This window comes from Hyla sarda, chromosome 2, assembly GCF_029499605.1.
Source record: "Hyla sarda isolate aHylSar1 chromosome 2, aHylSar1.hap1, whole genome shotgun sequence".
Lineage (NCBI taxonomy): Eukaryota > Metazoa > Chordata > Amphibia > Anura > Hylidae > Hyla > Hyla sarda.
This window is the reverse complement of record NC_079190.1, coordinates 176,795,413-176,809,234: the sequence shown is the minus strand read 5'-3', so window position 1 is coordinate 176,809,234 and position 13,822 is coordinate 176,795,413.

Genomic DNA, 13,822 nt, shown 5'->3' with positions numbered 1-13,822 from the left:
GGCATGAAAAATGAACCACCCTAGTACATCTGTCTGTATTGGTACCATATTTCAGCTATAACCAACAATTTTTACCCCGGAATGGGTTAGGGTAGGGTTAATATAAAAGCGAAATATGCCCCCTCTACATGTTTTGTTGCTACAGCAATGTCTTCAGGAGGGAAACAGGCATCAACCTGTATAGCCAACTCGCTGGCTATTTATGGACCAAGACCGCTGATTGGTGCCACCCCAGGCATCGTTCTGACTAATCAGTATACACTTTCCTTATCATGATGCACCCACACCTGCAATTCCTGATAGCTCTTTAGTGTGACCAATAATATAAGGGCTTACCTGATATCTCATCTATGCGCCTCCTGACACCTCATCTATGCGCGCCTCCTGGCGCGTTCACCTGTGTTCCTCAGCGTGTTTGTTCACTTTCGTTTTGTTTCAACGCATGCGCATTGTTATCCGCCTGTCTTCCGTCCCTGCGCATGCGCAGCGGGTCCCAGACGGCACTTAGGAATCATCCTCTAATGTTCTGAATAGCGCATGCTTGAATATCCATCTTCACCTTACTGCTGACAAATTAAACTCTTCACCATTCCTGTAATGTATTTTTTGTAAAGTTTTTATTTATTATGCAACATATCCTATTCTCATTGTATTCATTATGTTATCAACAGATGGCAATATCTCCATGTACTAATAGTGTCAGTACGTATGCAGTACAATATAAATGTTAACCAGATCTTTATTATCATAATGGGTAAATGACATCACATTGTAGATATGAATCTATTGTGCATAGTGAATATCAGTTCCCAAACAACCATAATCAGGGAGTCCTATCATCATCTGCCATATAAATAAGGCAGGTTGGCATATGATAGTGGTATCCCTACATTATCATCACTATCCCATTGGATTTGGCCCTTGGTCATTTTACTGTTGGGGCCAGTCCCTGTCAGGTAGAGGTGATAGTTATGTTGTTCATAAGCGGTGAATGTACAAATTTATTAATGTAAGTGATCACCTGAGGACTACTATATATCTTATCCCGGGATCATCTCATATCCGGTCTGGTCCATGCCAGATATAAAGGTTGGCTACCTAGGTATAGATCTACAATTCTAACTCATTAACAAAGATCATGCTAATAACATTATCGTAACAATATCGCAACAAAGCTGTGAAGGAAAACCCTTCATTCAGACCATTAGGGACAGACTTTTGAACCTGCATAAATAACCATTTGGCTTCCTCCCTAAGGAGGATTTTATCAATGTTGCCCTTTCTTGGGCCCAGTCTCAACTGGCACATTCCCCAGAACTTCAAATCCTGTAATCTGCCTCCATGCATCGCATGCATGTGTCTTGCCACGGGTGTATCTGTTCCCAACCGGATGTTACTTAGGTGTTGACAATTCCGTCTTCTAAATTCCTGTGTGGGTTTTACCCAAATACAACCTGGGGCATCCACAGCTGGCAATATATGTAATATTTCTAGACCTGCAATTTATAAATTGCCTGATTTCCCATTCTCGATTGTCCACTGGGTTGACAAATTTTTTAACCCTAGGTAGATATGAGCAAAAACTACACTTACCACAGCTGAAGGAGCTGGTTATTTTACTCCTAAGCCAACTGTGGGGTTCACTCTCCTGTGAGAAATGACTCTTCACTAGGAGTTCTTTCAGATTGGGTCCCTGACGAAAGGTTACACTCGGTTTTTTACCAATTGCATTTGCTTAATCAGGATCCCCTGATAGCATATGCCAATGGCGATGTAGTATCTGCATGATGGTATCTGTATATCCATCATATGTGCCGATACAATGGATCCTCTGTTGGGAGGAGCCATTGTTACTTCCATGTCCTCTTGGTTTATCATCCAGGAGAGATTTCCTCTCACTCCCTATTGCTCTATGGTAAGCCGACTTCAAATGACTTTTCGGGTATATTTCAGCTGTAATATAACCATGTGCATGAAGCTTTTTACGTAAGCTGTTTTCTTATGTCAACTGTTTAACATTTTTTTGGCTATTTCTCATTGTGTGTGTGTGTGTATATATATATATATATATATATATATATATATATATATTTACGAAAAACAAGGTGATTTTGCAGCACTACTTAGCTTGATGAAAAAAATAGTCGGGTGCCAGCTCCAAATGAACTTGATCAAAGTCCCAAAATTAATCCATCCAAAGAAATGGTGCAGCACTCCATAAGTAAATCCAAGGTGCAAAAAAGATTTATTCACTTCACATCATAGCATAGCAACGTTTCAGATCACACAGGATCCTTTTTCAAGCTCATACAAACACACGCAGCGGGTCCCAGACGGCACTTAGGAATCATCCTCTAATGTTCTGAATAGCGCATGCTTGAATATCCATCTTCACCTTACTGCTGACAAATTAAACTCTTCACCATTCCTGTAATGTATTTTTTGTAAAGTTTTTATTTATTATGCAACATATCCTATTCTCATTGTATTCATTATGTTATCAACAGATGGCAATATCTCCATGTACTAATAGTGTCAGTACGTATGCAGTACAATATAAATGTTAACCAGATCTTTATTATCATAATGGGTAAATGACATCACATTGTAGATATGAATCTATTGTGCATAGTGAATATCAGTTCCCAAACAACCATAATCAGGGAGTCCTTATCATCATCTGCCATATAAATAAGGCAGGTTGGCATATGATAGTGGTATCCCTACATTATCATCACTATCCCATTGGATTTGGCCCTTGGTCATTTTACTGTTGGGGCCAGTCCCTGTCAGGTAGAGGTGATAGTTATGTTGTTCATAAGCGGTGAATGTACAAATTTATTAATGTAAGTGATCACCTGAGGACTACTATATATCTTATCCCGGGATCATCTCATATCCGGTCTGGTCCATGCCAGATATAAAGGTTGGCTACCTAGGTATAGATCTACAATTCTAACTCATTAACAAAGATCATGCTAATAACATTATCGTAACAATATCGCAACAAAGCTGTGAAGGAAAACCCTTCATTCAGACCATTAGGGACAGACTTTTGAACCTGCATAAATAACCATTTGGCTTCCTCCCTAAGGAGGATTTTATCAATGTTGCCCTTTCTTGGGCCCAGTCTCAACTGGCACATTCCCCAGAACTTCAAATCCTGTAATCTGCCTCCATGCATCGCATGCATGTGTCTTGCCACGGGTGTATCTGTTCCCAACCGGATGTTACTTAGGTGTTGACAATTCCGTCTTCTAAATTCCTGTGTGGGTTTTACCCAAATACAACCTGGGGCATCCACAGCTGGCAATATATGTAATATTTCTAGACCTGCAATTTATAAATTGCCTGATTTCCCATTCTCGATTGTCCACTGGGTTGACAAATTTTTTAACCCTAGGTAGATATTGTTACGCCGAGCGCTCCGGGTCCCCGCTCCTCCCCGGAGCGCTCGCTTCTCTCTCGCTACCGCAGCGCTCCGGGCAGCTCCACTGACCCGGTGCGCTGCGATACCGTCTCCAGCCGGGATGCGATTCGCGATGCGGGTAGCGCCCGCTCGCGATGCGCATCCCGGCTCCCGTACCTGACTCGCTCTCCGTCTGTCCTGTCCCGGCGCGCGCGGCCCCGCTCCCTAGGGCGCGCGCGCGCCGGGTCTCTGCGATTTAAAGGGCCACTGCGCCGCTGATTGGCGCAGTGGTTCCAATTAGTGTGTTCACCTGTGCACTCCCTATTTATACCTCACTTCCCCTTCACTCCCTCGCCGGATCTTGTTGCCATTGTGCCAGTGAAAGCGTTTCCTTGTGTGTTCCTAGCCTGTGTTCCAGACCTCCTGCCGTTGCCCCTGACTACGATTCTTGCTGCCTGCCCCGACCTTCTGCTACGTCCGACCTTGCTTCTGTCTACTCCCTTGTACCGCGCCTATCTTCAGCAGTCAGAGAGGTTGAGCCGTTGCTAGTGGATACGACCTGGTCACTACCGCCGCAGCAAGACCATCCCGCTTTGCGGCGGGCTCTGGTGAAAACCAGTAGTGACTTAGAACCGATCCACTAGCACGGTCCACGCCAATCCCTCTCTGGCACAGAGGATCCACTACCTGCCAGCCGGCATCGTGACAGTAGATCCGGCCATGGATCCCGCTGAAGTTCCTCTGCCAGTTGTCGCCGACCTCACCACGGTGGTCGCCCAGCAGTCACAACAGATAGCGCAACAAGGCCAACAGCTGTCTCAACTGACCGTGATGCTACAGCAGCTACTACCACAGCTTCAGCAATCATCTCCTCCGCCAGCTCCTGCACCTCCTCCGCAGCGAGTGGCCGCTTCTGGTCTACGACTATCCTTGCCGGATAAATTTGATGGGGACTCTAAATTCTGCCGTGGCTTTCTTTCCCAATGTTCCCTGCACTTGGAGATGATGTCGGACCAGTTCCCTACTGAAAGGTCTAAGGTGGCTTTCGTAGTCAGCCTTCTGTCTGGAAAAGCTCTGTCATGGGCCACACCGCTCTGGGACCGCAATGACCCCGTCACTGCCTCTATACACTCCTTCTTCTCAGAAATTCGAAGTGTCTTTGAGGAACCTGCCCGAGCCTCTTCTGCTGAGACTGCCCTGTTGAACCTGGTCCAGGGTAATTCTTCCGTTGGCGAGTACGCCGTACAATTCCGTACTCTTGCTTCAGAATTATCCTGGAATAATGAGGCCCTCTGCGCGACCTTTAAAAAAGGCCTATCCAGCAACATTAAAGATGTTCTGGCCGCACGAGAAATCCCTGCTAACCTACATGAACTCATCCATCTTGCCACTCGCATTGACATGCGTTTTTCCGAAAGGCGTCAGGAGCTCCGCCAGGATATGGACTTTGTTCGCACAAGACGTTTTTTCTCCCCGGCTCCTCTCTCCTCTGGTCCCCTGCAATCCGTTTCTGTGCCTCCCGCCGTGGAGGCTATGCAGGTCGACCGGTCTCGCCTGACACCTCAAGAGAGGACACGACGCCGCATGGAGAATCTCTGTCTGTACTGTGCCAGTACCGAACACTTCCTGAAGGATTGTCCTATCCGTCCTCCCCGCCTGGAAAGACGTACGCTGACTCCGCACAAAGGTGAGACAGTCCTTGATGTCTACTCTGCTTCTCCACGTCTTACTGTGCCTGTGCGGATATCTGCCTCTGCCTTCACCTTCTCTACTATGGCCTTCTTGGATTCCGGATCTGCAGGAAATTTTATTTTGGCCTCTCTCGTCAACAGGTTCAACATCCCAGTGACCAGTCTCGCCAGACCCCTCTACATCAATTGTGTAAACAATGAAAGATTGGATTGTACCATACGTTTCCGCACGGAGCCCCTTCTAATGTGCATCGGACCTCATCACGAGAAGATTGAATTTTTGGTCCTCCCCAATTGCACTTCCGAAATCCTCCTTGGACTACCCTGGCTTCAACTCCATTCCCCAACCCTGGATTGGTCCACTGGGGAGATCAAGAGTTGGGGGCCCTCTTGTTTCAAGGACTGCCTAAAACCGGTTCCCAGTACCCCTTGCCGTGACTCTGTGGTTCCCCCTGTAACCGGTCTCCCTAAGGCCTATATGGACTTTGCGGATGTTTTTTGCAAAAAACAAGCTGAGACTCTACCTCCTCACAGGCCTTATGATTGTCCTATTGACCTCCTCCCGGGCACTACTCCACCCCGGGGCAGAATCTATCCTCTGTCCGCCCCAGAGACTCTTGCTATGTCGGAGTACATCCAGGAAAATTTAAAAAAAGGCTTTATCCGTAAATCCTCCTCTCCTGCCGGAGCCGGATTTTTCTTTGTGTCCAAAAAAGATGGCTCTCTACGCCCTTGCATTGACTACCGCGGTCTTAATAAAATCACGATAAAGAACCGCTACCCTCTACCCCTCATCTCTGAACTCTTTGATCGCCTCCAAGGTGCCCACATCTTTACCAAACTGGACTTAAGAGGTGCTTATAATCTCATCCGCATCAGAGAGGGGGATGAATGGAAAACGGCATTTAACACTAGAGATGGACACTTTGAGTATCTGGTCATGCCCTTTGGCCTGTGCAACGCCCCTGCCGTCTTCCAAGACTTTGTTAATGAAATTTTTCGTGATCTCTTATACTCCTGTGTTGTTGTATATCTGGACGATATCCTGATTTTTTCTGCCAATCTAGAAGAACACCGCCAGCATGTCCGTATGGTTCTTCAGAGACTTCGTGACAATCAACTTTATGCCAAGATAGAGAAATGTCTGTTTGAATGCCAATCTCTTCCTTTCCTAGGATACTTGGTCTCTGGCCAGGGACTACAAATGGATCCAGACAAACTCTCTGCCGTCTTAGATTGGCCACGCCCCTCCGGACTCCGTGCTATCCAACGTTTTTTGGGGTTCGCCAATTATTACAGGCAATTTATTCCACATTTTTCTACCGTTGTGGCCCCTATCGTGGCTTTAACCAAAAAAAATGCCAATCCCAAGTCTTGGCCTCCTCAAGCGGAAGACGCCTTTAAACGGCTCAAGTCTGCCTTTTCTTCGGCTCCCGTGCTCTCCAGACCTGACCCATCTAAACCCTTCCTATTGGAGGTTGATGCCTCCTCTGTAGGAGCTGGAGCGGTCCTTCTACAAAAAAATTCTTCCGGGCATGCTGTTACTTGTGGTTTTTTTTCTAGGACCTTCTCTCCGGCGGAGAGGAACTACTCCATCGGGGATCGAGAGCTTCTAGCCATTAAATTAGCACTTGAGGAATGGAGGCATCTGCTGGAGGGATCAAGATTTCCTGTTATTATTTACACCGATCACAAGAACCTCTCCTATCTCCAGTCTGCCCAACGGCTGAATCCTCGCCAGGCCAGGTGGTCTCTGTTCTTTGCCCGATTTAATTTTGAAATTCACTTTCGGCCTGCCGATAAGAACATTAGGGCCGATGATCTCTCTCGTTCCTCGGATGCCTCGGAAGTCGAACTCTCTCCGCAACACATCATTCCTCCTGACTGCCTGATCTCCACTTCTCCAGCCTCCATCAGGCAAACTCCTCCAGGAAAGACCTTCGTCTCTCCACGCCAACGCCTCGGAATCCTCAAATGGGGTCACTCCTCCCATCTCGCAGGTCATACAGGCATCAAGAAATCTGTGCAACTCATCTCTCGCTTCTATTGGTGGCCGACTCTGGAGACGGATGTCGTGGACTTTGTGCGAGCCTGCACTGTCTGTGCTCGGGATAAGACTCCTCGCCAGAAGCCCGCTGGTTTTCTTCATCCTCTGCCTGTCCCCGAACAGCCTTGGTCTCTGATTGGTATGGATTTTATTACAGACCTACCCCCATCCCGTGGCAACACTGTTGTTTGGGTGGTCGTTGATCGATTCTCCAAGATGGCACATTTCATCCCTCTTCCTGGTCTTCCTTCAGCGCCTCAGTTGGCTAAACAATTTTTTGTACACATTTTTCGTCTTCACGGGTTGCCCACACAAATAGTCTCGGATAGAGGCGTCCAATTCGTGTCAAAATTCTGGAGGGCTCTCTGTAAACAACTCAAGATTAAATTAAACTTTTCTTCTGCATATCATCCTCAATCCAATGGACAAGTAGAAAGAATTAACCAGGTCTTGGGTGATTATTTACGACATTTTGTTTCCTCCCGCCAGGATGATTGGGCAGATCTTCTACCATGGGCCGAATTCTCGTATAACTTTAGAGTCTCTGAATCTTCCTCCAAATCCCCATTTTTCGTGGTGTACGGCCGTCACCCTCTTCCCCCCCTCCCTACTCCCTTGCCCTCTGGTTTGCCCGCGGTAGATGAAGTGACTCGTGATCTTTCCACCATATGGAAAGAGACCCAAGTTTCTCTTTTACAGGCTTCATCTCGCATGAAAAAGTTTGCCGATAAGAAAAGAAGAGCTCCCCCCATTTTTGCTCCCGGAGACAAGGTATGGCTCTCCGCTAAATATGTCCGCTTTCGTGTCCCCAGTTACAAACTGGGTCCACGCTATCTTGGTCCCTTCAAAGTCTTGTGCCAAATTAATCCTGTCTCTTACAAACTTCTTCTTCCTCCTTCTCTCCGTATTCCTAATGCCTTTCATGTCTCTCTTCTTAAACCACTCATCATCAACCGTTTCTCTCCCAAATTAGTTTCTCCCACTCCTGTCTCCGGTTCTTCTGACGTCTTCTCAGTGAAAGAGATACTGGCCTCCAAGACGGTCAGAGGAAAAAAGTTCTTTTTGGTGGATTGGGAGGGCTGTGGACCTGAAGAGAGATCCTGGGAACCTGAGGACAACATCCTAGACAAAAGTCTGCTCCTCAGGTTCTCAGGCTCTAAGAAGAGGGGGAGACCCAAGGGGGGGGGGTACTGTTATGCCGAGCGCTCCGGGTCCCCGCTCCTCCCCGGAGCGCTCGCTTCTCTCTCGCTACCGCAGCGCTCCGGGCAGCTCCACTGACCCGGTGCGCTGCGATACCGTCTCCAGCCGGGATGCGATTCGCGATGCGGGTAGCGCCCGCTCGCGATGCGCATCCCGGCTCCCGTACCTGACTCGCTCTCCGTCTGTCCTGTCCCGGCGCGCGCGGCCCCGCTCCCTAGGGCGCGCGCGCGCCGGGTCTCTGCGATTTAAAGGGCCACTGCGCAGTGATTGGCGCAGTGGTTCCAATTAGTGTGTTCACCTGTGCACTCCCTATTTATACCTCACTTCCCCTTCACTCCCTCGCCGGATCTTGTTGCCATTGTGCCAGTGAAAGCGTTTCCTTGTGTGTTCCTAGCCTGTGTTCCAGACCTCCTGCCGTTGCCCCTGACTACGATTCTTGCTGCCTGCCCCGACCTTCTGCTACGTCCGACCTTGCTTCTGTCTACTCCCTTGTACCGCGCCTATCTTCAGCAGTCAGAGAGGTTGAGCCGTTGCTAGTGGATACGACCTGGTCACTACCGCCGCAGCAAGACCATCCCGCTTTGCGGCGGGCTCTGGTGAAAACCAGTAGTGACTTAGAACCGATCCACTAGCACGGTCCACGCCAATCCCTCTCTGGCACAGAGGATCCACTACCTGCCAGCCGGCATCGTGACAGATATGAGCAAAAACTACACTTACCACAGCTGAAGGAGCTGGTTATTTTACTCCTAAGCCAACTGTGGGGTTCACTCTCCTGTGAGAAATGACTCTTCACTAGGAGTTCTTTCAGATTGGGTCCCTGACGAAAGGTTACACTCGGTTTTTTACCAATTGCATTTGCTTAATCAGGATCCCCTGATAGCATATGCCAATGGCGATGTAGTATCTGCATGATGGTATCTGTATATCCATCATATGTGCCGATACAATGGATCCTCTGTTGGGAGGAGCCATTGTTACTTCCATGTCCTCTTGGTTTATCATCCAGGAGAGATTTCCTCTCACTCCCTATTGCTCTATGGTAAGCCGACTTCAAATGACTTTTCGGGTATATTTCAGCTGTAATATAACCATGTGCATGAAGCTTTTTACGTAAGCTGTTTTCTTATCTCAACTGTTTAACATTTTTTTGGCTATTTCTCATAGTGTGTGTGTGTGTATATATATATATATATATATATATATATATATATATATATATATTTACGAAAAACAAGGTGATTTTGCAGCACTACTTAGCTTGATGAAAAAAATAGTCGGGTGCCAGCTCCAAATGAACTTGATCAAAGTCCCAAAATTAATCCATCCAAAGAAATGGTGCAGCACTCCATAAGTAAATCCAAGCTGCAAAAAAGATTTATTCACTTCACATCATAGCATAGCAACGTTTCAGATCACACAGGATCCTTTTTCAAGCTCATACAAACACACATTAGGGGGTAATAAATACCCAAGTGAACATTTCAATCATGATATAATAATTATAGTGCCAATTAATAAAAAGTGTACAAAAAGTGCATATTTAGTGCATCATGTTACAGGTATATGGCATTAGTGCACTAATGCCATATACCTGTAACATGATGCACTAAATATGCACTTTTTGTACACTTTTTATTAATTGGCACTATAATTATTATATCATGATTGAAATGTTCACTTGGGTATTTATTACCCCCTAATGTGTGTTTGTATGAGCTTGAAAAAGGATCCTGTGTGATCTGAAACGTTGCTATGCTATGATGTGAAGTGAATAAATCTTTTTTGCACCTTGGATTTACTTATGGAGTGCTGCACCATTTCTATATATATATTTATTTATTTTGTGATAAGGTGAAAGGTATCGTGATAGATGGGCGATGTGTGTCACCAAGGCTCCTGGCCTTGGTGAAATAAGAGCCATTATTCATTCAGTGTCTGTGTTGAGATGCAGACTGACACTATGGCCATAGTATGGCTGGAAGGCCAATCCGGGATGGCTCTTACTTGGAATGACCAAGTGCATGGTGGGGGTCATTCCCCACAATCCAGGCCGCCTTTATGTTTGCCTTAAAGGCAACCTGTTTCACTAGCTGAGGGGGAATTGCTAGTTGCAGCTCACACTGCTAGAGAGCGCTGTATGTGGAGTTCTCGCCTACGTTTGCTCCAAGGTTGGAAGCTGGTGAGCAGCCTGCCTGGAGGCCTGGAAAAGACTTGCTTGATGCCGCATGGCATGGTCTGAGGTGTGAACAAGCACCTAACGAATACAGGTGGACTTTTTGTTACGTTTTCCTTTGTTCTGCATTTAAAGACTGTTTGCTGTGTGACAAGTGTGAATAAAATAGTGAACTTTGATTTGGAAAATATTGCTTCCTTTCCTCTATACTGCAATCGCACCTATTTGGAAGAGTGGGTAATCACCACATATATATATATATATATATATATATATATATATATATATATATTTTACTAAGAATGTATATTCTCACACTGGGTAACAGGGACAATTACAGTGGGGATCAAAAGTTTGGGCACCCAAGGTAAAAATGTGTATTAATGTGCATAAAGAAGCCAAGGAAAGATTGAAAAATCTCCAAAAGGCATCAAATTACAGATTAGACATTCCTATAATATGTCAACAAAAGTTAGATTTTATTTCCATTATTTACACCTTTAAAATAACAGAAAACAAAAAACTGGTGTCTGCAAAAGTTTGGGCACCCTGCAGAATTTATAGCATGCACTGCCCCCTTTGCAAATATGAGACCTGCCAGTGTCATGGATTGTTCTCAATCATCATCTGGGAAGACCAGGTGATGTCAATCTCAAAGGTTTTAAATGCCCAGACTCATCTGACCTTGCCTCAACAATTAGCACCATGGATTCTTCTAAGCAGTTGTCTAGAAATCGGAAACTGAAAATAGTTGACGCTTACAAAGCTGGAGAAGGCTATAGGAGGATAGCAAAATGTTTTCAGATGTCAATATCCTCTGTTCGGAATGTAATTAAGAAATGGCAGTCATCAGTGGAAGTTAAAGCAAGATCTGGAAGACTAAGAAAAATATCAGACAGAACAGCTTGCAGGATTGTGAGAAAAACAATTCAAAACCCACATTTTACTGAACAATCCCTCCTGAAAGATCTGGCAGACACTGGAGTTGTGGTACACTATTCCACTATAAAGAGATACTTGTACAAATAGGGTCTTATGGAAGAGTCATCAGAAGAAAACCTCTTCTACGTCCTCACCGCAAAAATCAGCGTTTGAACTTTGCAAATGAATATATAGACAAGCCTGATGCATTTTGGAATCAAGTTCTGTGGACCGATGAGGTTAAAATTTAACTGTCCGGTATGAGCAAAGGTATATTTGGAGAAGAAGGGGAACAGAATTTAATGAAAAGAACCTCTGTCCAACTGTTAAGCATGGGGGTGGATCAATCATGCTTTGGGGTTGTATTGCAGCCAGTGCACAGGGAACATCTCACGAGTAGAAGGAAAAATGGATTCAATAAAATTTCAGCAAATTTTGGATGCTAACTTGATGCCATCTGTGAAAAAGCTGAAGTTAAAGAGAGGATGGCTTCTACAAATGGATAATGATCCTAAACCTAAAGATCCTAAACACACCTCGAAATCCACGGGGGATTACATCAAGAGGCGTAAACTGAAGGTTTTGCCATGGCCTTCACAATCTCCTGACCTCAACATAATTGAAAATCTATGGATAGACCTTAAAATAGCAGTGCGTGACAGACAGCCCAGAGATCTCAAAGAACTGGAAGACTTTTGTAAGGAAGAATGGGCAAAGATACCTCAAACAAGAATTGAAAGACTCTTGGCTGGCTACAAAAATCATTTACAAGCTGTGATACTTGCCAAAGGGGGCAGTACAAGATATTGACTCTATCTATATTGACAAACTTTTGCAGACACCAGTTTTTTTTTTCTGTTATTTTGAAAGTGTAAATGATGGAAATGAAATCTAACTTATTTTGACAAATTATAAGAATGTCTAATCTGTAATTTGATGCCTTTTGGAGATTTTTCCATCTTTCCTTGGCCTCTTTATGCACATTGATACAAATTTTTACCTGGGGTACCCAAACTTTTGATCGCCACTGTACAGCTGCTATAGGGTCTGTCACTCAGTTTTTCCGATTCTAGATTGGTATATCTGATTATGGGGTTTTCTACCTTCCATTTTAGAGTTTGTTACCACTGGTTTGATTCACGGGAAAGAAATGTGGAGCAATTCCATAATAGAATCTAAATAAAAAACCTTCTCTGTACTCTGATTTTGATGTTTTTTGACCATGGTTTGACCCTGTGTAATGGCCGCAGTGAAATCAGCATTGAAGTCCATTATATTTTAAAAAGAAGAATAGGTTTGAAAACCCCCTGCAACTCCTAAAATCCTTTTGGATTTTTCATGTAATATGTGAAATCAGTATCCTTTCTTGTATCCTGTAGAAATTGTGATTCCTAACTTTACTGTGTAATGCAGTGCATTGCCTAATATCTAAAAACAAGTTATGTATGAATAGAAGTAAAAAAATTCAAAGAGCTAAATATTGCAGCTAGAAATAATCATACAGTTGTAAAAATTAAAGCTAAGAACATAAGATAAAATGAAAAATAAAATAATCAGTCTTGTGAAAGAGGATAAAGATGGAAAGCAATGAGTAAAAATGGCATGGCGGATACTATAGATGAGCGAATCGAATATGACGAATCCGAATTCGTTATTAATTTCATGAAAAATTTGCTTCATTAAAGGAGTATTCCAAGAAAAAAGCTTTTTTTTATATATATCAACTGGCTCTAAAAAGTTAAACAGATTTGTAAATAACTTCTATTAAAAAATCTTAATCCTTCCAATAATTATTAGCTGCTGAAGTTGAGTAGTTCTTTTCTGCCTGGCAACAGTGCTCTCTGATGACATCTCTGCTTGTCTTGGAAACTGCAAAGAGTAGAAGAGGTTTGCCATGGGGATTTGCTTCTACTCTGGACAGTTTCCAAGACAGGTATCATCAGAGAACACTTAGACAGAAAAGAACAACTCAACTTCAGTAGCTCATAAATACTGAAAGCAGCTCATAAATACTTTTTTCCTGGATTACCCCTTTAAACACCATTTAGTGTGGTCCAGGCTCCAGGGCATCTAAAATGGTGGATGTACATGTTAGGACATGGGGCAAGGAATACTGGGAAGGTGGGAACAAGGGTAGGCGGTATGACCCTGAATCACATGCAGGATGCAGCCTATCAGCAGCCAGTCACCCCTGTGATGTCACCCCTGTGATGCCCTATATAATCGGAAGCCATATTCCGGCTAGTCACTTCATCCTTTCACTGCAAAGAGATAGGACATACAGAGCTTGTTTGTTTCTGTGTTACACAGAAAAACTTTTTCCAGCAGCGTTTCACCTTCCGTGCTGGTGGACAGAGAACAGTGCGTTTTTCACAGAA